Below are 19789 nucleotides of genomic sequence, written 5' to 3' on the forward strand. Positions count from 1 at the left end.
ACAAAGACCTACAGTTGAATAATTCCATTTAACCAAAGATTCGCCGCATCCCGTCCACAAGATTCGCTTCATCGATGATAAACCTCGCTTCGACTATCTTACAAAACCGTCGTCTCCCCCAAATGCATTCCCGACATTCCGCGCGGAGTATAAAAACCGAATAAATACCAAGGGGATTAAGACGCGTATTCAGCGAGAGGCACACTTATCACTTTCAACGTCGTCCGGCTGAAATAATACCGTCATTGTTGTGAAAATCGTCGAAGACTCGTCCCTGTTCAACGGTCTCTCCCGTCGCAATTTTATTCGGACTCGTCCGCCTAATAAAATCTGAACACTCCAGCGAGAGGCTACCTCTTCTTGATAGCGTTTGACACGAAGACAATCGCGGATGATTACCGTCACGCAGGATAATAGATTTCCCTCTCTCTCTCTCCAATCTTTTCCAATTCACCTTCTTACATGTTCACCTCACACTGGCACTCTCTTCCCACCTACGCGTAGGCTAGTACGCGACGAGGAACGCGCAATTTCATTCTAATTGATAGTACTCCGCCGGTCGTCGGTGTCTCTTGTACCGGTTAGCCGTGCTTGGCCGGCCAGTATCCGCGCGCAACAAGTCGTAAACGGATTTTTTTAATGGCTCGAGATTCGTGAGAAAGCCCATTACGATAGGTGATATGGAAGGTTGAAACGGGCCGGAATGCTGCCGCGGCTAGACAGAAGCGCCTCGGCTTATTTATTCCGCCGGCTTCCACGCGATCCGTGCTCTCATCGTTTCTACTCGCCGATCCTAATGGCTGAACGCTTCGTGGAAAACGCCGATGGATAAATTGTCCATTTGAACTTTCTGCTACATTAGAGGAAGCTTCTTTTATTTTTTCTTTGCCGTTACGTCGATCGTTTCGTGAACTTTTCATCGTCAGAGTGGCACTTATACTTGGGTATATTTCTTTTATCAAAAATTCTGGAAATTCTATAGAGACGACATAATAGTCTCACCGAAAGAAAATGGGAGAAAATTGTGGAATGAGAAAGTGTTTACGTTATTCTTATCAAATTTAAAGGTCCCTTGAAAATATTGATCTATCGTCAATTATAAAATGTCGTATACCTCTCTCCTATCTTTCATTAGTTTTTAGTCATCCTGCCTCCTTTCCTTAACTGTAAACAAATCCGCATCATCCTAACGTTAGTCACCCCGAAACCTAGACCTCCACATCATCCTTTACTCTTCGCTGAACCTAGACCTCCTCACCGCCTCTCCCTACATTGACCTCTGAGACCAACCCCTACTTACCGAACCTATATCTAGAAACCTTTTCCGTCGAAACAGCAGATTTTTGTCTAGTGGTCTTCACGCACCGAACGTCACCGAACTGTCTAATAAAGTCGAATAGTACTACGCGCAGAACAGCTCCCTTATTTCGCCCCAGTTTCCGTCAGGCTCTCCTACCGCGTACCTATTGGATATAATAAACCAACGCAAGGAATCGCGAGCCGCGGAATACAACAAAAATTTTACAAAAAGATATATTGTAACTGTAGGAATAGTACCTTTATTAATCCTGGATGCAGGATCACGGTAGCCGAATGCTCCACCAATTCACCACTGCACTGGCCACGATACCGATACCGATACTGATCTAAGTCTATTTCCGCGCGTCTTCTTATACCCTCTCCGCTACCAGGGTCAAACGAATCAGGAACCGCGTAAATTGTGATTGGCGAGGCAAAAACCAGTAAATAGACGACAATAAACACAAGTAGGATCGGTACGTTAACCGAGAAGGGGGGAGTGCGTCGTTTTTAGTGCCGAGCCTACTTGCCAGGCTTGACACTTTTTCTCTCTCTCACTCATCCTCGTCCCACATAATTTTACAGAAGAACGAACAGACACTAGCAATGCTTGAAATAACAATAACACAGCTCCTCTTCGCTATTATACAAAGTGCATTATTCACGATGCTCTGTTAAACGCTACAACCGACTTCGTCGAATTATTCGTTCAAAGTTCGGAAGTCTTAACCGTTTAATACGAAGTCTTAATACGCTCCTCGTACCTGACATCGAAAAGTGCCACCATATCGGGCCAGGAAGTGCTTTTACTGCTTTTTACAATCTCTCTATATTTTCAATGAAAAATTAAACAAAAATCCTGCACATAATCAATTTTGCCTTTGCCTCGTGTTACTTCCAAGCAGTCGTATTCGGTGAAACTGTCGAAAACAAAATTTTCCTAATTTTTCGACGTCAAATGAAAGAAGCGCGTTGGAATTTCTGCAATAATCCGTGGTACTGAAGCGGTTAAGAGCGTCAGTGGTGCTGTATTTACGCTCCACGGCGTAGTATTTGTAATATATATCCATGTCGAGCGAGGAGCGACGTAAAAAGAAGGTTATCGACCCTCGAACACCCTCGCACGATATCTCACCGCTGACGGAGCGGCCACTTTTTATCCAGCTTCCGGCTCGGGATCCCTCTTCGCGTGGCACCGGAAGCGTTTAGGCCTCGTCACGCTTGTTTTAATTACGCGGGCAGGCCACCGTGCTCGGTCCTTCTTTCTCGTCCACGCACGCCTAGTAGCTGTATCCTTGGCCCAGGAGCTTCGACACCTGGCACTCCAGAAGGGAATTAATTTTTTGGATTAGCTTATCGCCTCTAGGCGAGCCGCCTATTTCGCCGGGAACGGGGTTAAGACAGGCTAAGCAGCTTTGTGTTAATGAGGTTCCGGCCGAAGACACCGCTACTCCTCGCTTCTTCTTCTTCTTCTTCCTTTACGCATGATTATTATTCCTCGTGCGATAACATCGATTCTTCTTCAACGTACTTACCCCCACTTTCGTTTTTGCTGCAGTCGAACTTTTATTCTAAACAGGTTTTAGGTTTTATTGGAGATTGTGTTGTTTTCTGTTAATTCTCGGGTGTTTTGAATTTTCTCTTGCACGTTTTTAACCCTTTCTTGAGATATCTTAGATTCTACAATCTTAATCCTTTCTTAATATTTAAGGTTTTCTTGAATCTGCAACTTTGAGGGATGTTTTCTATTTTTCTTAATCGATTCTCTGAGACTCTCAATTTTAAAAAATTTTTGAGGTTTCCTTGAATCTGTAACTCTGAATTCTCGATTTTCTGAGATATTCAAGAATTTAAAAAATTTGTTATCAATACCGAAGAAGGCAGGAATCAACCATAAGAAACGATCTAATCCCTCCACACTCCAACGATAAACACACCGAACTTATTCTTTATTTCCCCCTTATCTGACACAGTATTCGTCCAGGAAGGATTAAATCCACAGCTCGATCGCCCCAAGAAAAAAAACTGCCGGAAAATAAGATCACCCGAAATAAAGGGTACCGTAAATAAATACTTACAAGCGGCAGTGTACACGGTTAACGAGTAAGCAACGCTTACAGATCACCATCAACGAAATTCGGGCTTCCGTTTTCAATGAACACGGTCACGCGATGATATTTGGCGGAGGCCCTCTGCTCAGGCAAAACTTGTTCCCCCTTACCACGAACGCCCCACGACCACTGGAACCAAGTGTGGGATAATAACACTAAATTCCAACTCGCACGAGAAGGAATATCGTAAAATGACGTCGTTTAACGTCCGTACGATTGATTGACGCGCCACGCACTCTCGAATAATGATCCCTGCAGGTGAAGTCCGCGAGTGGTTTCGGTGCTCAGGTGTCGTGACGCTGCTCACGGAACAGGTTAATCTCCGGGATTCCGGCAATCAAACCGCGTATCGTCGTTCACGGCCATCGCCGTCAGATTTACCGACGATGCTCGTCGTAACGTAGATTATACCTGGACCCACGGTTTCATCTGTACGCCACACGAACGACCGATTAATCCGAAAATACTGTCCTGACCGAACTGATACCTACCCACTCTTTCTCCACCATCGATTTCACCGTCTCGTTTCACCCTTTTACTCCGACACGTACACACTTTCTCTTCCCTTTTTCAAAATCTCACCGATGACGACTGGTCGTCCGATGCTGTACACGCGCTCCTGTCGCTGCTAAACCGTCCTTCTGAGAATAATTAAACGAGAGTTTACAGCTCGTGTGCCGTCTCCCTGTTTATTCCATCGATAAACCAGTCGTCGTGGCTTCGAGCGGAGAGAGAAAAAGAATCAACGTTAATTGTAATGTCCACGCTAATGCGAGTTAAAGACGAGCCTGTGCATGTGGCCACGGTGTATTGGACGGTGTACGATGACGAAAATGAGAAAGAGAAGAGGGAGCTACCCTGCGGAGGCGCTGGTCGTTCACACGAACAGATATTCGTGACTACTCGAAGGTCCTAAACGCTTCGCGAGAGGAATAAATTGCGACGAATCGCATGCTGAGAGACCGTGTACTTACCTGTACAAGCACGGTTACAAAGTATATGAACTTTTGTCAGAGCGGTGCCGCTCTCGATGGGTTGTGTGCGCACAGGTAGGAATAATGCCGCCCGGGATTTTACATGTTGCCCGTTCTGACGAGGGTGAACGGTAATGAAACGTTGATAGCTGGTGAACGTTACAATTACCAACGGGGATTTTTTAACGCGGTCAATACGAGACGAGGTCGAATCGTTGGAAATTGTTGTACCGGGTCAATAATTACAGAGGCCCTCTTTAGTACGACCAAGAATTTCGCGAGTCGGTCGAGAGAACTGCTGTTTACTTAATGATTATAATATGGTCAAGGGAGATCGTGGGCGTAATTTTGTCCCGTGGACGTGATATTTCAATTTCTGCAATTTCACATTTTTGCGCGAAACAGCTCTTTTCTCTATCTTTAAGAAGAACGTAATTGCACAGTCTCCTTCTCGAGGGTACACATACGATATTTCAACCTTTGATATTTTAATCTCCATAGGAATTCCACTTGTACCATCTTCCTCTAAAACAAACTAAACTTCCTCGAAATTCCTCTTTCCATGGTATCACGAAATGGTCTCACTCAACGCGAGCATACCAGCAGAATAATCCTGTAAGAATGAAGAAGAAGAAGAAAAGTCTGTAATTCCCCCGAGCGGAGAAAATCAGAGACGGTTGGTTCGGTTGAAAAGCGGGTGAAAACAGGCGAAAAACCGAGATTCGTATGGGTAGTGGTCGAATGAAACGAACCGCGAACAAACGAGGATCTTCTACTGTAAAGCTCTGGTGCACTCCTCGGTTGCGCGAGTTGTGGCTCGTCTTTCTTCTATCAAGACGATCCAGGGACGATCTCCTTTGCGGTACTATCCGTTTCAGTTTCCCATTGTCTTCACGTGCCTCCTTGTCTATTTACACGTGGACCCTTTGAAGAAGCCGCTGCCAGTTTTTCGTTGCTACCGCTGTTAAACTAAGCGAAAGGCATTCTTCGTCTCGTAGCAAGCAGCAAGGAGCAGCAACTAGGCTTGGTTCCCGTGGTAGGTACACGCTGGTACACTAGACACACCGCGTGCATAGAGGAGAGACCCTGTTTTAGGTCGGTATACGAGGTCAGCACGCGCTTTGTACTATGCGGGTTAAGTTACTCGAGCACCAAATCGAGCCTTTGTACCTTGTTAAGTTAAAACCTCGCTCTACCGCGGGGGATTGCTTGTCTTCCGAACATGGTGCTCGAGAGGTGCTCGCGCGGCTCTGGACCGTTCTTATAGGAAATACTGCACGATACTGAAACACATAGTGAACACAGAGGGACGTTGACTAATCTCCTTGTTTCGTTCTCTCCCGGTGTTTGGTACCACGGTTTTCGCGCCTAACCGTGGCTCACGAATCACCGATATCGACCAGCTATCGATAACTTCCAATGGTAATTTGTAGACCGTTTTGTGGTTCTGTTTAGTTTATCTATTCGGAATCTGTGAAACTTTTAGCTCGTTTTCGATCGTAGCTGTGTGAAAGGTTCGTTGGTTGTTTTTTTAGAACATTTGGACGATCTTTTCTTTTCTTCTTTTCTTGAAATGCTTTCTTTTTAGAGTTTCTACAGGCGGCAGCGTTCGATTCTTTTATTTCACGAGCGTCGCAAGAGGAGGACACGAACGACACACAAAAATGATCCCACGGTCCTTTCAGATCGCAGCATCCTTTATTACGAGACGTTTGATTCAGTATCACGCCTCGCTCGCGAGACTCTTCACGACTCCCCTTTCACAGGCCACAAGACGCTTTAACATATGAAAAAGTCTGCTAAGGGGATGAATGGAGGCAGAGACGCTTTTGTCGCGATCGCTTCTTCTTCCTCTTCTTCTTCTTCTTCTTCGGCTGCTGTTGCTGCTGTGCTTCCTTCTTGTCTACGACGCGCCTCCAACGACAGGTTCGCGCGCTATCATGTGGGTGAGGGTGAGGTCAAGCCCGGATACACCTTCGCATACATGAATGTTTATTGGGCTTCTCCTCGTGTTCTGCTTTGTCCATTCAGTCTACTCCGTTCTGTTCGCTCGTCAAAATCGCTGCCACGGTGATACACGACGGAAGAAAAGGTTATTTCACCGTGGAGTTTGCACCTTTAAAAGTTGATCAGATTAAGGTCCGAGGCTTGGAAAAATTCTACAATAATTGCTGAACAATTCTTTTGATAAACACTTTGGTAGAAGGAATGCTGATGAATAAATTAAATGTCACGTAAATTTCACGTCACATTGCAGAGAATTAGAAATAAAATGGAGTAGTTCAAGAATCTTTAATTTTGTGCCAAACTAACTAATGACGAAGAGGAATTGTATCTTCGAAGAAAATAAATTACTCGACACCTATTTTCCTATATTAGGACATCTCATAAGTTCATGCCTAATCTACCCTTCAAATTCTATAAAAAAACGTAACACTCTTTTGGTACAGCCAAAACTTTTTTAATTTCTTCTAACTTTCAGCAAGAACTCACGAAATGACCTACTAATACACCCAATGGATGCAAACAGCCTTCAAAATTACACTCAAATTTTTCTTAACATCTGAAAGAACTGACCTCGAACAAAAAGAAGTAACCCCATGAAAGAAGTCACCCAAACAGCTTCATCCCCGTTGTAAATCATTAAACGGCATTCCCAAAGAAGCTTTCCTCATCCCCACAGTGCTTCAATGCTCGTTCCAGCCGTCATTCCTGCATTCCACTACACGTCGAACCGTCAAAGATCCCCGTCTGACGTTTCGAGACGTTCCTACGACGAGAAAGTCCACGCCGGTTACCTTGTTTTCTCCCTTCCTCGAGCCGCCGCGCCACTTGACTCCCCGTTTCACAATGCAAAAAGACCACGAGGTCTCCGCGTCTTCTAGCCCTCCCCTCTTTCGCCACCCCTCCAGCCCCAGCTTCGATTCTTTTATACCGCGATCCACGAGCTACGCAACCCCTAATGCGGGTTCATTATATTCCGGTTCCGGACGTGCGCGCAAAGATCGCGATCGGCTCGAGGACCTTTTGGGGTGGTCGGTTTATGGGACGGTGTGTTGCCGAGCCACATTACGCAGCAACATGCACCGTGGATCAAAGGGAGCTGAGGGAGCGGAAAGTAAGTACATTGCCGGACAAGTGGCTCGCCGTACCCCTGCTGCGTGCCGCCCTATGGAAAAGACCGTAGCAAGCAGAAACGTCAACGGCCATCTAATTGCCACTTGGAGACGCATCTTGATTCAACTTCGCCGCGACTCCAACCACCTGGCAACATCCACCGTGACGCGATTGTGTCGTACTGGATATCAGAGATCTCGTTCGCGGAATGTCCATTAAAATTGTGTGGATTTGAGCTGGTTTACGGGGACTTTGTTACTTAGGTTAATCTGTTCTGGGGGACTTTTTTTAATGGGAGGATTATTTGAGTATTCAGAATTTTTGTTTGGGAATTAATATCGGTCGTCGTATTCAATCTTGAAAGGACACTTTGTAAAAATTTTGGGTAGGTGGATCACAGAGAATATGATTATTTGTGCGTTTCATGTTGGAATCGAGTTTCTAAGTAATAGAGAATTTATTTAAATGTAACGATCAGAAGGATTTTTGAAAAAAAACTCGAATCTCACAAACAGAGAGAGAATGTTTATTTGAAAATTACCATCGCACACATCTGATATCTGTTTAATAAACCAGCTTCATCCCCTCGGCGACTGTACAATTGACTACAAGTCACCCCGGTGGAAATAGGCGAAACTCCAATTTGTACAGCGTCAATGAAGAAGTTTCAACAGGGCAAATTTCATCCAAGATGCTGGCAGACAAAACAGGAGAGCAGAGAGAGCACATCTCTCGCTCTGCTGGTTGAATACCATGAAATATTCAAGGGGGACGTGGCTCTTTGTTCGAGCATGTTCCAACGCCGCGACAAAGACATCCGTTGAACGACAGAAACATATATTTCATGCGAGGAGGCCTCGTGCGACACGGGCCATTATAATGCCACCGATTAAATCGTAGCTGAGATTCAAGACTCGCCAGCAGTCAAGACGAACAAGCAGTAATGAGTCTATTTCGAAGCAACCCCCCATCACTCTTTTTTCTCCTTCCTTCCATTCTTTTCTCTGACCTTATTCCGTGAACTTACCCCTGGCCGTGTGTATAATGTCGATGGAAATCGTACGAGACACGATAACATCTCAACGGTCGTAGGATAAAAGTGCTCACGGAATGGCGTACAACCCCGTAGGATGTTTCAAGGAGGAGGAAGGGAGAAAAGGAGCGGCGGTAGTAAAAAGGTAGGGCCAACAATAGTCAAGTGTCGTGATTTGTGCTCGAACCAGGGGGGTATGCCTTCTCCATCCAGTCTTAATTAAGCCCCGTTTCCCACGTGACTTCTTACCCCCGTATACACACACACACACACACGGATAGTTTTACAAGCTAACGTACTTTTCTGCGCTCCGTTAGGCAACGCTTAGGAACGAGATCCCCGGCATCGTCGAATCACTTGCTATCGCATCACCTGCATCTAGGCTGCCTCTTGGATTGCACGGCTCGAAAGTCGTCGCGTTCGATTGGGGATGAATTGGAAGGGGGGTTGAAGGTTGTGCGATAGCTGAAATTTGTGGTCGAGAAGTACGAGTGCTAACTTAATCGTCTAAAAAATGACAAATTTAGGATATATTTTTTATTTTTAAATAACACTGTTTAATTCTTTTCTGACAATTCAAGCTTTCTCGTGTATCTAAAAAAGACGTGTACTTGTGGATGAGTTCAAAGTGCCTAAGTTACGTGTGAATGTGTTAAATGGTGATTCAAGTTCAAGATTTCTGGGAGATTGATAGGTTAAATTCGATCGAAGTTCTATCAGAATGTTTCTTACCGAACGGAACAATCCATCAAATGTATAACAAAACAAGTTTAAAGGCTGTACTCTTAACGAAGTTTCGAATTCACACGAATTAATCTCGAGAATCTCCCTGTTCCCCAATTTTTCCGTACCTCCGCAGGAGGAAGGTTAATCCTTCCATAAATCACCCTTCTCCTAATTCCCACGAAAACGTCAACGTTTCATCCTAATCACCCGGCACGCAGCGTGGCGTTAAGACGGTCTGGAAACGACGCGGATCCACGAGGAATACCCTCGTCGAATAGCGTAGATTTGCCTCTCTCCTGGCTCTCACGATTGATTCGATGCAGTTATTCAAAGTTGATCATCATCCGAACCGGCAACGAAATTCAATCTCTCCACGGCCAGGGCACTTTGTAGCCCGTCATGAAGGCCGAATTCCGTTAACGGGCGCAAAACGCGGCAACCGCTTATTACCGATAATATGCAATACACACGCAATCTGGCCCCTAACCGCTCAGTATGTTGTCTATTCATTATACCGACGGCGTTCTATACGCGGCGCGTACACATATATATATATATGCAACCTTAATGGCTCAATACTCCATCGCGAAGGGGGCCTGGTCCATAGATCACGGCTAACGTTCAGCCACAAGAGATGCTGCGTCTCTCCTCGCGTTCACGTAATACCAATATTGTTTCCACGAATGGTGAGAAATGCGCCGGTGGCTTTATAACGCCTCCTGCCCTCACGGGGTTAACCGTCCGTCCGGCAGGCGTCAGAATAATGGCGACTATTAGGTAAGTACCGTCTCTCTGCCTCGAGCTCAATGCATCGTTCGCCTCTTCCTGACCATCCTTCTTCTCTTCGATATGTATATATGCGTGTGTGTGTGTGTGTGTGTACATTGAACGTACAGAGGCGTGTCTTGATACGATATACATTTGATCAGGTTTGTTAAAATGTTCTGGGGTTATACTAAGTAAGGGGAAACGTTCTGCTGCTTTCTGTATTACCTGCTAATGCGAGAGTGAGTCAAGAGTTATTTGGAACGTATTTGGGAAATTTATCGAAGCATTCATACGTGATTCACTTGATTTTTAGCATATTTGATCCATCGATGCATAAGCTTTGGCATACTATTTTTGGCTGACAAGCATCGTGCTCAACGCTGAAAAATCTTGAATCTTTCAAGGCTGTTTTGGGTGGTCCAAACAAGTGATAATTCGAAGGGTCCAAGTCAAAACTATAATAGAATAAAATTTTTCCAACACACCCTGCATACGTATAAGCAGGAATTAACCCTTTTTCGTTAGCACAGCTTCGCATTATTCTCGTTCCACCGATAATTATTCAGCTACCAACATCACCCATCCGTTACAATTCTCATTCGAAACACGACCTCCGATGGAGATCCAATTTCTCCCGTGTAGATCTAAATACGTATCTCCTTCTCCGAGGTTCTTATTCAATGAAGAATCGTCGCGAGGGTTAACGAGCCCACGTATCCCAACCGTTCGAGGAACTTTCGCAATCCCCCTGCTGATTGTTGCTTCATTTACCCTGTCCCGTAACGGTACGCCGATGATTACCGTGTAGATTTCGTAGATGAACGGCGCCAGCCGGGTAACTAGCTCGCGGAGCTAATATCGCGGCTAATGCGCAAACGATAAGCCAGCCAGACCTGCGTTCGTGTGCAAACGCAGAAAAGAGAGACAGGGTTGCGAGTTTCACCACGGGGAAAATGCGTTTCCGGCCAGGTACGGGACTTATGACCCTGGAAAGATGAGGTGCTGTCCCGGCCTGTAATCTCGCCTAACAGGGGCCACCGACAATCTTGACTCTGCTTTCGAGAAAGCAGCCCTTTTACCGTGGCCCGCGGAGCCGTGTAATGGAAACCCTATGTTAACACAGTACCTGTTCGACTTCTCACTGTTTCCGACCCTGTGAGAATATTCGACGAAGTCGACGAGATCGATGCTCGGTTTTCGATGAAAGTTTTCGTCAACTATGGCTACTTACCGATAAGATAAACACAGGTAAGAATTTCAATGCGTCGACTTTTATGGTAGAAACTCGTCAGGCAGGATGGAGGAATGGAACCGTGCGAATCGTTAGAAATTTCATGTGGATCACGGAAACTGATGGAATCGTCGGGAGAAGGTTGGGTTAGTATCGTCGTTTCTGCTTGTATGAAAGGGGTATACGTCGTGATTCGTGTTCAATCTCGAGGAACAATTACAAGAGGCAGTAGTCGTTAGCCTATGCCCCCCGTTAGTATGCGCTCCGTCACACCTGACTGGCCGCGCACACGCGCTCCCTTCTCACAGCCGATTTCGAACAGAGAAATATCCACGGCGATTCGCGCCGCGTTTCGTAACGTCTCTTTCTCTCGGTTAATGGGGAAGAAACGCAGCGAATTCCGACCTGATTACCAACGAAGGCCTGAGTATCTGGGTCCTTTCATCGTGACTTTAGATCGGTCATGATAGATCGACTCGCTTTCACTAGGGCCCGATTTTTCAATGATTCTGCGCTTCTTGTCTTCGCGGACAGGAAATTTCAAGGTGTATGGTATACTTTTTCCACGTTTAGCCCCATTGAGAAGAAAGAATGGAGCTTTGGTGAGTAAAAAGAAATTTTTCATAAAACTATGCCTTGCAGATACTAATCTATAGTTGGAGGAATCGATACAGCGACCTCTTAAATTAAAGCATTAAAGGATTAAGGGCATATTTCGCGAAAACTGTACGGTATTAAGCCTCCATTAAAAAATTAATCTGCAGTTAAGAATTGTCACAGATGATTTTTAAGATATACTGCAATGGAGGAACCAATTCCAAGGTAACATCTAACAGCCCCAAAGTCTCACCAATTTTTTAACCTCGTTATGTCGCTTCTACCGACTATACCTAATCAAACTACCTATTCCAATAATTCCCCCCAAACGAGTGCAACAAAGTGCACACAGAGCACATTAAAGAAGAAGAAGAAGCACCTTTTCATCGAGTTGACCGCGAGCGTGGCAAGAAATCGAGAAGGGAAAAGAGCATCGTCGTCCATGAAAGTATAGACCGTTCAAAGGTCGACGAAGGGAGGCAGACGTAGCAGGGTCGACGTAGCAGGCCCAGGGGCACCTTAGATTCCGATGCCTCTCTTGTAGGTAAACGAGAGAAGCGGGGAACGAATAAACTGTGAACTGTTGCCGCGTGCATACCCAGGTTCCCAGGCAATTCTATGAATACGAAATACGAGGTCGGCCGAACCGTGGCGCACCGCGTACTACACTGGCCGTTTCGTTCAATCATCTTAGACACGCCCGCCATGTTGGTTTTGCATAAGCTAGGCCCGCGAGCCTCGTGGTATCTCGCTCGCGACGACCACGACGACGACGACGACGACGACGACGCTGGTTCACGGGTGACGTACGCGAGCTACGAACACGCAAAGGTCGGTTTTCTTCGGGGGGAAATCACGGGTTACGTCGCTACCGCCGTTGATAATTATTTAACCGCTAAACGCCGTTGAACCGGCCATTACTGTCTTTCACGGTCTCGCGGGCTGCGTGTCCGTAATCCCTCGTGTCTTACATTGCTTGGAAATGAAATGAATTTGAGTAGAATGTGGGATAAGATCGTGGAATTATGGGTCACCTGTGATTAGCGAGATAGAGGAAGTTTTCTGATGTTTCTAGGTGTTTCGATGATACATTTCAGCCAAGTAGAATATTCGTTTGGTAAGGATTCATCGGTCGTACACGAAGAATGCACCTGGGCTCAAAGAAAATTTGAACTAAAGTAGATTAACGTGACGAGAAAAATTCATGGTGTCTTTGCACGAAGAAGAAAGAGTATGAACAGTAGTGTATATAATTCTTGAAGCAACACAGTAGATCTAAAATCTCTCGGCACTCTGAAGAGGATTCAGAAATCGTCTCGAAAATTTGTCCAAGAACCAACCAGATCCTCCAGTTCTACGCGAGGCGCTAGTACGAAGCGGTCGCATTAATAATCGAAACAATATTATTAGTCAGCCAGGGGGCCGTACAGGCTGTATCGACGGGGCTGATATACGATCAAGTAGTCGCGCGTGCACCATCTGAACGGGGCATGGTGTAATGTTCCAACGCGAAAATTCTTTCCTCTGCAAAAGGCTCGTCGCTGGACTTTTTGCCGACAGCCTCGTGCCCCGGCCGATTGTTTAAGAACGTTCGATCCCCGATACCGATGCAGGGGCTGGTTATTGATGAGCCGGCGGTGTCTCGCGCACACACCGAGCTGCTTTTGGCTTAGGTTACCTGCGATTTGTATGACATTCGATCCTTCGCCCACGCGAGTACCAGACCTCTCCTCTCTCTCTCTCTCTCTCTGCTCCACCTCCAATCTTCTTGCTCACCTCTTCTCCTCCTCCTCCTCTTCTTCCTCTTCTTCACCATCCCCCTTTTGCACGCGTGTCTTTCCTTCCCGCCACCGTTTCTTCACGGCTCCAGTCGAACCCGCGGCCGGTTCGACGGCTCTATTTATTTCTGTAATTCGCGTTATTTATCCACCGCTACCCGATCAGCTGCTCTAGCCCGTGTTCCTCGCCTTGTAGCCCTGTCACCGTTGATAATTCGCATTAAGTCTCCATCGGTGGGTTACCCACCGGAGGCCTCCAGGCTCACTTAGGACGCACTACGAGGAGAGGCCGGGACTAGAAGAGAGAGAGAGAGAGAGGGAAAAAAAGAAGAAACGAGAGCACGCGTGAACGTCGCGATCGCAGCTGCACGATCAGTTCTCGCAGCTGCATCTGCCGCGATATCGCCGATGTGACCGATCACGAGGCGGCTGCGTGGGTCTTCCGCTACGGCCAAGTGCATCAGTCTTGCAGTTTAGCGAAAATTACTCTTCGCGTGTACAAGCGACGTGAATCTAGTAGCTGATCGCAGCGATACGTCACCGCCGACCTCGCGATTTATGCCGGGCATTACTTTTACCGCGTTTTCGTCTATTTGCCGGCCTGGTGCTTGGTCCAATTTCACGGTTCGATGTCGTGATAGAGGTGGATGCTTCAGTCTGCCGACTACGAGTTATACTCGCGGGACACTCAAAGGCGGAATCGTTAGGGTTTGGTCCTTTTACGTTGGAGGTTTTTTCCGAGAGATGAAACGATTACTCCGTGTCTTTCCATCATGTCTTAATCTGTTTGTAGATTAAGGTAGGTTTGACTGGTATAATTCTCCTGGTTTCTTCAATTTTCGTATATATCGTTAGCTCACAATTAAGGCTGAGAGTACTTTCTCAAATTTCATTCAAACATGTGACATACTCTTTGAAACAACTACTTTTTCCCTGTAATATAATGCAAAGTGACACCAAACGAATGTAATTCATGACACATTTTCCAAAAATTCTCAAAATCAGGTTTGTCTAGAACAAGAAACCACTAATTTACGAATTTCCAGAAAACTTCGGCAAAGCTTCGCCTCGTACACGCGTACACCAGCAGAAAGAAACATTTCCAAGATACACGTCGTTTACTTGGTCCAATTTATCTTCGAATCGACCGTTCGAATTTACAGAAATTCTCCTGTTTCAAACTCTTGTTACACGCCGTTCGAACAGGCTGTTCCACGACCGCTCAATTTACGGGACCCGAGCGACAATGCGTGGGCATCCGGATCCAATGACGACATCAAAGCGAACGAGACGTTCTTACGGCGAGATAAAAATCGTTCTCGGATCTAGCACGCGCCGTTAGCCGGCGATACATCTTTTTCGAGTCGCGGCGCACACGGGGCCCCACGAGAGAGCCCCGCGTTTATGGTCCAAGTGGAAGCCTTTCACAGTTTGTAATGTCTGCATCGGCCGGGCCCTAAATTACGCTGATCACCGGCGGTCTCTTAACGATCGTTGCGCCAGCAGTGTCATTCCGCATTGTTCGACGTCTAACAAACACGTCGTGCGCCGCCAGGCAGCCGTGCCAGGAAATTCGATATTTCCTGCATCACGTTGTGCGTTACCTCTCTCTGCTAGAGCATACGCCCGACTTTCCTCTCTTTTCGCCGTCGTATGATCGATCATGGTGGTTCCACGAGGAGTCACGAGCAGCGATGGCCGTTTCGGTCTTAATTTCCGAGTCGTTCCAAGTTTTTCAGGAACCTAGTTTGATACTTGCAACTCTTGAATCTTGAGTCTTTGAAGTTTCGAGAGGTCTTGAAAGCTTGGTGAGTCAGCTATCAAGTCGCCGAGCTTTCAACTCGTCAAGTTTTTCACTCAGCAAGCTTTCAACTCGCCAAGCTATCAAAACATTAAAAACTTGAAAGGCTCAAGACTCGTCAAGACTTTCAAGAGTTCCAAGTATCGAATCATGTTCGAAACGATTCGAACTGTTCCTGAGGGCATCACAAGTCACGAGATCTGAAGAAAATCGTGGATCCCTCGTTACGTCCTCAGAAACAAGAAGTTCGCGGTTGTGAAAAGGGCGCGAACCCAGCACACGACAACAAGAGGAAACTGTTGAGAGAGGGGAGAAGGTGGACGAACGAAACGAGTCCTCTTGGCCACGTAACGAAGCCAGCTGTAAATAACGCGGACGGACAATGTTGTGAGTTACGGTGGTACCAATCCCATAAATGGCATGGTTTTATGTTGGCAGCGAGGAGAGACGCGGCCAGCCACACAGGGCGATCATTCGCTTCTTCGTGGTTCGTGTAATGTCGGTTCACCAACGGCCACGTTGTCACGCAACAGACGTCGCTTCTCGCTTATTGTTGCATCGTTACTTTCTCCTCGGCTGTAACTCGGTTTTCAGTTTTTCGAACGGACTCCTCTCCGTTCTCCGCATAATATTCGACCGAGAATTTACTACCAGTCCCGAGACTCGAGAACACCGGTCCAAACAATTATTCCTTCCGATGCATCCGAATGGTCTGATGAATTCGTGATACCATTGTCCTCCGTTTCGCTACTTTGTTCACAAAGCTCCAGGACTAACTCGTTCATCGATTATCACTATTCGATCAACGAACAATGCTACTTGGGTCTCACGAGACGTTGGCATGGTTCGATCCATAAAATATGCCTGGATTTATGGGAAAACTGATTTTCTTCACGACTTTTTAGCCGAAAGCTCGAGCAACCTAATCCCTCAAGCACTGTATTCACCTAACCAGTCACTATGCGACTTTTCCCCATTTCTGAGACTAAAATTTCCACTATGGAAACTTCTCATTCTGAGTTAATACAGGCACCGAAGCAAAATTCTCTAACTTCGCTAAAATCCATCCAGAAGTTCCAGCATTGCGCCGAACATTGCAAACCCCTTTGGCACACTAAGTTTATCGCAAGCAAGGGAAATTATTTCAATATCACCCAACGAACGAATAATTCCTATTCCATTCGATTTGTCCAGCACCGTTTCGAAGACGGTAAAAAAAAAAAGAAGAAAAGAATAACAGTGGAACCCTGAATCTAGGAACGATAGCGTGATCCAGGTACCTTTATTGCCCGGCGGGAGTTACGTATCAAGCTCAGGCCGCGTGTCGGCTCTGAAACGGATAAGTCCCATGGACCACTGAGAATAATGGAAGGACTTTCTACTATCAAATAGATTTATGGATATCCAGCCGCGTACCTACTACCGAGGTTTATACGGCCGGCGTTGTGCTTTATCCGCTGTTAACCGTACACGTCTCACCGATATACAAGAGAGGCGAATATGTTTATCCCCCGTGGCAAGCGTGAACCCTCTCGCCGCGCGGAGGTGGGGGGATTATTGGACGCGCGAGAAAGCGGAATTTCGTATTGTTTGGGGATACTATTTCATGGAAGTTCGCCGTTCTATGGCCAGATCTTGGCGATACAGTGGCGCATTTTGAATTATGGCGCGGATATGGATAGAAGTACTTGCCGAGACGGATTACTCGAATGGAACAATGGCGCTGGGAATATTGGAGTTTCCCCGACGGGGTCATCGAGATAACGTGAACTCGTTTGCCCACTCTAGCCTTGACTGCCACGATGATCGATACTTTTTTTTTCCTTCATCTTCTTTTCGTGAACTATGTCGCATCCACGTTTCGTAGACGGACAATTGTTGGTCAATTATTCATTGGGATGACTCGACGGAATTGGTAGCCAGCCTTTTGAACAGGATCGGAGAACAACGACACCAATCGTCTAATTCTCCGACCCACGATTCATCGCGCGGTGACTCGAGAATGATCCCTGGCGAAATTCTTCGCCTCTTTCACGAGAGACTGTTTAGAATGGATTCGAGCTGTCCATCGGTATAGGGGAAATTGACCGAGAAGGAAGTCGCTTTGGGTAATTGGAAAGGGGTGATCCCTTTGTGCTGCAGCGATCCAGAGATAGAGTTCACGATACGCTCTCTCTGTTCCTCTGTATACCTAGCGATGACTGGTTTTCTGGGGCACGAAAAATTTTCACCTGGACAGCCGTGTGAAATACTCTCCTATAGTCAATACAGTATATTCTCCACAAGTGTCAGACCGCAAGAAAACTAAACCTGACACTCGTAGAGTCAGGGACTACGTTTTCGAGCCTCGCGCCCGCCATTGTAATTTACCGAACGTAGACAAAGACAGCGAATGAAAGATAAGCGTGAAACATGAGTCGAGGCAAACAAGCGATTTAAGTATCAACTTTTTTAATTTTACGTTTTTTTATCACGAAATTTTTCTGATGAAAATGACATAAAACACGACATAATTTGAACAACATTTACTTATTAACACGTTCACTGTCACGCCAGATTTACAGGTTGCTGTCAGGCGGACACAAGAAAATACATTTTAAGCATAGGATTATAGTATTATGCTTTATAATTATTTTTTTTCAATTGAAAATAATGTCTAGCTAGCTATGACGTTCAAAATTTTTAGTTGACAACATTTATTTTATTTTAATTATTCTAAACATTTGAGGCACTCCAGTCACTGATGACCACCATGGCCATATCGAGGAAACAATCTAATGTTAATACTTATTGAGTGATTAATTTAATTTCATAATATATCGCTTTAGCGAGCCACCGCTTGGTTGCCAATTGTTTATCACATAGAGTCGGCCTACCTCCACGTAATCAGTAAAATGTAGGGTCGATTCCACAAGTGTCAGTAAAATGTAAGGTTGATAGCAGCAGAAAAGCTGCTAAACAATTAGAATTAAATGCGTAATGCAATTGAAAAATTGAAAGAATCAAAAGAAAAAACGCGAATTCATATCTTTCTCGATTCTAGAATATAAGAAAATTTGAATAAAATACGCGACGAGAATTGGGGAGAAGCATAAGTTAAACGCGTAAAAATATTCAATAATAAACGAACTAGGGATGAAGCTATTATTTCAATACGCGATGCACTGACTCTAGTATTTACTAAAATTCAAAAATTCTCGTATAAATTCCGAAAATAGATTATTAATTACGGTAAACTACTGAGACGGTTTAATTAAGGGTGGGCATGGTGCTGCTTTAGTTTGAAATGATTTATAAACACATAATTAACAGAGGAAAAACCGTGAAACGGCAAAACGTCAACATTCTAATTGTTATAACATGTAAACAAAACTTTAAATTTAGTGTAAACAGAAAAAATATATAATACAATTTATTTCACGGTATTGCAACAAATAAACGTTGAATCAATATTTAATTCGTATAAAAACAATTATTTAACGTAATAATTTTACCTTCACTATGGCTATTTTTAATCTACGACCACAGGTCAACCTGATTTCTAATCCTTACGAACTTTAAATTCAGTCTAAACTGAGAAAATATATAATACAATTTATTTCACGGTATTGCAACAAACAAACGTTGAATAGATTCTTAATTCGTATAGAAACATTTATTTAAAATAATAATTTCACCTTCACTATGGCTATTTTAAATTTACGACCAAGGGTCAACCTGATTTTTAATCCTCCGAACTTGATTTCACAACGAGAAAGTAATAAGATCGTTGAAACGTACTTATTTGTCAAAGAAACTTGCAAAAATGTATAAATAATAATATGTAATGTTTTAACAAATTTTTGGAAGTATAAATTAATAATAAAATTGTGAAAATTAATAAATTATACGTTATTATAACATTAATAGAATTATGACTAAACCGAAGTTCGAAGTCGAGTATTTAAAGTCTGATATTACGTGCCTAGCGAGTGCCGGTAATTGTTAAAATTTGTTTAATAATTAGTAATAGAAATTCTAATTGATTCTAATGTATACAAGTGTTACAAGAAGGCTGAGTGTGTACAGGGTGGACATAGACTAGCTAGTAGCCCCCGACCACTCTATTCACATCTCAGAACCTTCAGGTCAAAATACGCCGCGAAGTGTCTAGGGCCCAGTATAAAGGGTAAATGATTTCGCGGGACATCGGCGGGTCCTTATATACCTGCGGTACCCTCTCCCCAAAGTCATTAGCAAAATCGTCGGTTAGGTCAGGCGGGAAATTTTCGCGGGAGATTTTCGCGGGAGATTTCCGATATCGTAACACGGTATAATTTATCAATTTTCACAATTTTATTAAAAATTTATACTT

The sequence above is a fragment of the Habropoda laboriosa genome, unplaced genomic scaffold, assembly GCF_001263275.1.
Source record: "Habropoda laboriosa isolate 0110345459 unplaced genomic scaffold, ASM126327v1 scaffold107, whole genome shotgun sequence".
NCBI classification, from domain to species: Eukaryota; Metazoa; Arthropoda; class Insecta; order Hymenoptera; family Apidae; genus Habropoda; species Habropoda laboriosa.